Source organism: Panthera uncia, unplaced genomic scaffold (genome assembly GCF_023721935.1).
Source record: "Panthera uncia isolate 11264 unplaced genomic scaffold, Puncia_PCG_1.0 HiC_scaffold_1323, whole genome shotgun sequence".
Lineage (NCBI taxonomy): Eukaryota > Metazoa > Chordata > Mammalia > Carnivora > Felidae > Panthera > Panthera uncia.
Genome location: NW_026057946.1, coordinates 79656 through 86615, shown reverse-complemented (window position 1 = coordinate 86615; position 6960 = coordinate 79656). Strand labels below are relative to the sequence as shown.

Here is a 6960-nt window from a genome sequence, read left to right as displayed (position 1 = left end):
GTATGTGAAAGAAAGCTTCTGGCTATATCAGGGCTAAAAAAATGAAGTGTAATGTCCATCACTAACTGGTTTTATTAATGCAAACTAAAATGACCTTATCCTTTCTTAGCATCCAGTAGGAGGGATATTAGGGTCCAGATTACCAGTCTTCTCATATGTCTTGTTTATTTGGCCACAGAAAAAGAACATCTTTATTTATTCATTCATTGATGGATATTTGGGCTGTTTCTATAACTTGGCTATTGTAGATAATGCTGCTATTAACATTAGGTTACATGTGTCCCTTTGAATTAGTATTTTTGTATTCTTTGGGTAAATACCTAGTAGTGCACTTGCTGGATTATAGGGTAGTTCTATGTTTAACATTTTGAGGAAACTCCATACTGTTTTCCAGAGTGGCTGCTCAGTTTGCATTCCCACCAACAGTGAAGCGGGTTCCCCTTTCTCCACATCCTCGCCAGCACCTATTGTTTCTTGTATTGTTCATTTTAGCCATTCTGACTGGTGTGAAGTGATATCTCATTGTTGTATTGATTTGTATTTCCCAGATGGTAAGTGATGATGAAAATCTTCTCATGTGTCTGTTAGCCATCTGGATATCTTCTTTGGAAAAGTGTCTATTCATGTATTCATGTGTTTTGCCCATTTCTTAACTGGATAATTTATTTATTTTTTGAGTGCTGAATTTGATAAGTTCTTTATATATTTTGGATACTAACCCTTTATAAGATATGTCATTTGGAAATATCTTCTCCCATTCCATAGGTTGTCTTTTAGTTTTGTTGATTGCTTTCCTTGCTGTGCAGAAGCTTTTTATTTTGATGAAGCTTTTTATTTTTGTTTTTGTTTCTCTTGCCTCAGGAGATATATCTAGAAAACGTTGCTTCAGCCAATATCAAAGAAGTTACTGCCTGTGTTTTTTTCTAGGATTTTCATGGTTCACATTTAGGTCTTTAATCCATTTTGAATTTGTTTTTGTGTATGGTATAAGAAAGTGGTCCAGTTTCATTATTTTGCATGCAGCTGTCCAGTTTTCCCAACATCATTTGTTGAAGAGACTGTCTTTTTCCCAGTGGATATTCTTTCCTGCTTTGTCAAAGATTAATTGACAATTTAGTTATGGATTCATTTCTGGGCTTTCAATTCCATTCTATTGATATATGTGCCAGTACCATACTGTTTTGACCACTACAGCCTTGAAATATACCTTGAAGTCTGGAATTGTGATGCATCCCGCTTTGCTTTGCTTCAAGGTTGCTTTGGCTATTTGGGGTCTTTTGTGGTTCCAAACAAATTTTAGGATTGTTTGTTATACTTCTGTGAAAAATGTTGTTGGTATTTTGATAGGGATTTCATTAAATGTGTCAATTGTTTTGGGCAGTATAGACATTTTATAACAGTATTTGTCCTTCCAATCCATGAACATCGAGTGTTTTCCCATTTCTTTGTGTCTTCTTCAATTTCTTTCACCAGCATTTTATAGTTTTCAGAGTACAGGTCTTTCACCTCTTTGGTTAGTTTTATTCCTAGGTATGTTATTGTTTTTGGTGCAATTGTAAATGGGATTGATTCCTTAATTTCTCTTTCTGCTGCTTCATTTTGGTGTATAGACATGCAGCAGATTTCTGTACATGGATTGTGTATCCTGAGACTTTACTGAATTTGTGTATCAGCTCTACTAGTTTTTTGGTGGATTCTTTTGGGTTTTCTATATAGAGTATCATGTTATCTGCAAAGAGTGAAAGTTTGACTTCTTCCTTGCAGATCTGGATGCCTTTTATTTCTTTTTGTCATCTGATTGCTGTGGTTAGGACTTTAAGTACTATGTTAAATAACAATGGTGAGAATGGACATCCCTGTCTTGTTCCTGACCATAGAGGAAAAGCTCTCATTTTTTCCCCTTGAGGATGATATGAGCTGTGGTTTGTTCATATATGGCCTTAAAATGTTGGGATATGTCCCTCTAAACCTACTTTATTGAGGGTTATCATGAATGGATGTTGTACTTTGTCAAATGCTTTTTCTGCATCTATTGAAATGATCATCTGATTGTTAGTCTTTTATTAATGTGGTGTATCATGATGATTGACTTGTGAGTATTGAACCACCCTTTCATCTAAGGAATAAATCCCACTTGATTGTGTATGTCCTTTTTGGGTAAGTGCTCATTCAGGTTGTCTGCCCATTTTTTAATTGGATTTTTTTTTTTGGTGTTGAATAAGTTCTTTTTATATTTTGAATATTAACTCCTTATCTGATATATCATTTGCAAATATCTTTTCCCATTCAGTAGGTTGCCTTTTTGTTTTATGGTGGTTTCCTTTGCTGTGCAAAAGACTTTTATTTTGGTATAGTCCTGGTAGTTTAGTTTTGCTTTTGTTTTCCTTGTCTGAGGAAATATATCCATAAATATGTTTCCAAGGCCAATGTCTAAGACATTACTGCCCATGTTTTCCTTTAGGAGTTTTATGATTTCAGGTTTCACATTTAGGACTTTAATCCATTTTTTGTTTTATTTTGTGTGTAAAGAAAGTGGTCCAGTTTCATTCTTTTGCAGGTAGCTTTCCAGTTTTCCCAGCACCGTTTATTGAAGAGACTCTTTCCTCTATTGCATATTCATGGCTCTTTTGTCATAAATTAACTGACCATAAAAGCATGGGTTTGTTTCTGGGCTGTCTATCCTGTTTCTGTTGATCTACATATCTATTTTTGTGCTAGTACCATACTGTTTTGATTACTACAGCTTTGTAGTATATCTTGAAACCTATTTTGTTCTTTTCTCTTAAGATTGCTTTGGCTGGTGTCAGCTGGCTTGGTTGGAAGAGCATGAGACTCTTGATCCTGGAGTCTTGAGTTCGAGCCCCATTTTGGATGTAGAGATTACTTAAATAAATATATAAAAATTTTTAGAAGATTGTTTTGGCTTTTCAGGGTCTTTTGTGGTTCTGTTCAAACTGTAGGTTTATTTGTTTTACTTCTGTGAAAAATGGTATTGGTATTTTGATAGGAATTGCATTGAATCTACAGACTGCTTTGGGTAGTATGAGCAGGGTATATTTGTTTGTATCATCTTCAATTTTTTTTCATCAATGTCTTATAAGTTTCCAGAGAATAGGTCTTTCCCCGTCTTCATTAAATTTATTCCTGGTTGTATCACATTGTATCACCTATATCACATTGATTGATTTGCAAATATTGAACCATACTCACATCCCTGGAATAAATCCCAATTGACTGTGGTAAATAATCCCTTAAATGTATTGTTGAATCCAGTTTGCTAATATTTTATTGGCCTGTAGTTTTCTGGGGTTTTCTTTTTTTCTTTTTCTTTTCTTTTTTTTTTTTTTTTTGGTAGGGTCTTTGCCTGGTTTGATTTCAGGGTAATGCAGGCCTCATAGAATGAATTTGGAAATTTTACTTCTTTTCTTATGTTTTGGAATAGTTTGAGGAGAATAGGCATTATTTCTTCTTTAAATGTTTGGTAGAATTCACCCAGGAAGCCATATGGTCCTGGAGTTTTATTTGTTGTGGATTATTTTTAAGTTTGTTTATTTATTGAGAGAGAAAAGGGGGGTCAGAGAGAGACCAAGAGAGAGAATCCCAAGCAGACTCAGCTCCAGTGCAGAGCATGATACGGGGCTCAATCTCATGGACTATGAGATCATGATCTAAGCTTATATTAAGAATTGGATGCTAACCAACTCAGCCACCCAAGCACCCCCTGTTCTGCTCAATATGTTAAAAGTTGCCCATATTAACAATGATCATTGATTCATTTCCTCCCCAATTTTCTAAGAATTCAAAATGGTGAAAAAACCCAGACATGGGTCTGTCTTTATGAAGCTTATAGTGCAGTGATATTAAAAAGCATAATCACAGTACAAATAGTAGTTTTGTATAATTAAAGCAACTATGTAACATGTTAAATTAATATTGAACTTTATGGATGTCATGAGTTTATTTGTGTTTTTACATTTGTTTAGCTTTTTGCGGGGGGGCAGAACAAGAAGCACATTTGCTTTATTGCTTATGTTGCATATTCAAACACAATAGATCCTGTTTTAAAAATGTAAGGCACATAAAAGCCTCTGTGCAAGTTCCATATTATTTTAAAATTCTTATTGGCTAATAGAAGTATTTCTACTATAGAACTGGAGCTATCTAGAAATGCACATGATGAATTTTTTGCATGGGACAAGTGAACAGTTTCAAATCAAATGTTTGTATATGAATAATGATTATAACTATTGTTACACTTGCAAAAACCTTAATTAGCTTATGCACAAATGTTAGCTTAGCCCTCAAAGCTTAGCCTTAAGCTTAGCTTAGCCTTCAAATGTTAATTATATAAAATGTAAAGGGGCACCTGGGTGGCTCAGTCAGTTGAACATCCGACTTAGGCTCAGGTCATGATCTCACGGTTTGTGAGTTTGAGCCCTGCATTGGGCTCTGTGCTGACAGCTCAGAGCCTGGAGCCTGCTTCTGATTCTGTGTCTCCCTCTCTCTCTGCCCCTCCCCCACTTATGCTCTGTCTCTGCTTATTTCTCATGCTCAGAAATAAACATAAAAAAATTAAAATGTAAAAGAAGAACAGTATCTAGCTGCATTTTTGTCCTGTTCTTTAAAGGGAGATTTGGCATTTTTAGTTTTCCTTCCATAAGTCATGTTGCTATTTGCAAAGGCCAGTGTTATAAGAGGCTAAAGACCATAAACAGATACTGTTCATACTACACCTGAATCCAGCCGACCTGATCCAAATGGTAATGCCTGAATATATCTGTCAATCTCAGTGCGGAAATCATGGATTGTTGCACTTAGCAGGCCACAGAAACTTCACTTTCACTGATCTAGCATTCTGCAAGACGATGTGGCACTGGATGAAGTCATCAAACATGATCTGCCCCCATCCTTGTCTGTCAAACTTGCAAATGAGGATGTTGTGAAACTGGTCAGAGAGCTCATATCCTGACAGGGCTTGCTTGAGCTTGTTCTTATCAATCATCCCAAAGTTGTCTCTGTCATAAGTGTGAAAGATGTTCGGCCAGTCTGTGATGTACTTCCAGACACCAGTGAACTCACTTAAGTTCACGGCAGCCTTGTTCTCTCAAACATAGACATGATTGACCCGACAGTCACTGATTAAATGGAGCGCAAGTACTGTTAGATAGTGCTTGCTGAAGCTTGTTATCCCATATCACCTAGCTCCCGTCTTTATCAACCCTCTGGAAAACGTTCCAGAAGTTGTTCTGGTCCGGCAGCACCATGCCTTCGGCAGGGCCAGTCCCAGGGCCCCAGGCAGCAGGGGTTGGTGGCCATGGGGCCAGGTGCATAGCTGGACTGAAGCGCCAGGGGAACATGAAAGGTGGTTACATTTTATAGTATAAAATCATCTTCCATTTAATTAACATCATGGTAAAAATAATTTAACATGCGGGATCCACAAGGACTTTTTTTCTTTTGCAAAATGTCTGTATATCACTGAAATTTGAAAAACTGTTTAAGAAAATGATTTTTGCCTAATTCATGTTAATTGTCAAATCTGAATATCAAATATGTAGGTATAATTGTGGACAAAGTAACTCAAAGAACTTTACAGAAATAGCCTCTAATGTTTGGTTAAAGAGTTACTGATGGAGTTTCTTCCTGAAGGTAGCAGAAGAAAATTTTCTACCAAAAAAACCACCTCATTTATTAAATGAAATGTTGGAGGAAACACTCTGACATATCAAAGATAGAGCATAAGCTCCAAGTCCATCATAGTCCATGAGAAATTAACTTGTGGCTTTTAGTCATTTGTATTGAGTCATTGTTCATGCCTGGTTAAAACACTGATGTTAACTTAGAACAAAAAGTATACAAATACAAGAGCTATTTGCTTAGGACTGAGCTCAAAGCCGGCTGATTTTAAGAAATTTTTTGTTGAGGTTTTGTTTGTTTTTGTTTTTAATATTTGATTTAACAGGATCTCTGGAACATTAATCTATGAGTAATTTGGGTCAGGGAATCAAAGTGTGAAGTAAGGCAAGATGCAAGGTGTATCTATATAAATAGTATTTGGGTGAAAAGTGAAGAACTTAGGTGATCAGATTTTTCCATATAGATATATTTGACATGATGTAATTTAAATACCCAGATCTACTACCAGTTTCTCTTCTTTTCCTACAGATATTTGGCATTAGTAACTGAGATTATTCGAGATAATCTCAAATAGCAGGCACTGTGTTTCATGCATATATGTTGAATTGGAATAAATTGTACTTATAAATGCAGACAAAATCTTGTTTCTTGTCAAAACAACAAAAGTAGTATTGTTAACTCTTGAGAAAAATCCTTGTTAAAAATAATTTCTGTAAAAACAATAATCATCTTACTATATCTATAAGCTCATTATGAAAGACCTAAAAATGTGATACCTTTGAAATAGGGGAAGGAGAGACCTGCTTTTTTTCACAATGTTATTCTCCAAGTAGTGTGTGACTAATAGAGAAGGTATGTGACTCTCAGGTACAGTGAATGAGCAAATTCTTAGTGGCATCATGACATCACCAGGAGCGTGACTTGGGTCAAGAGCTTGGCAGGAGGCTTTGAGAACAGCAGAATCAACAGCAATCAGGATTGGGAAGCCAACATACTGGCCACCATAAAACTGAAAAGAGAGCTTATTGTACCTCATGCACAGCAGCAGGTTTAACAGAAAAGTAGACATGTTTATAGTCCCAGATTTACAGCATGCCTTATAAACACCTTATTACTTAGAATCCAGTCTGCTGTCCTAGAAACTAAGAATGTGACTTTGTTAAGCAGTAGGATTTGTTGACATAAATGTCTTGACTAAGTTTGCCATTGTGGTTAACCAAAACGCATTTACTCCTGGGAAAGTAAACACAAGCAAACAAAATGTCTCTTATACTACAATACAGTAAGTTTCAAATTGACCAAACTTAATGCTATGACATAAAT

At 35.8% G+C, this 6960-nt stretch overlaps 1 pseudogene; it reads right to left on the bottom strand.

The window, feature by feature from the left end:
- Positions 1–3309: 3309 nt before the first annotated feature.
- Positions 3310–5357, bottom strand: LOC125916934 (programmed cell death protein 6-like; annotated as a pseudogene).
- Between the last annotated feature and the right edge of the window lie 1603 nt (positions 5358–6960).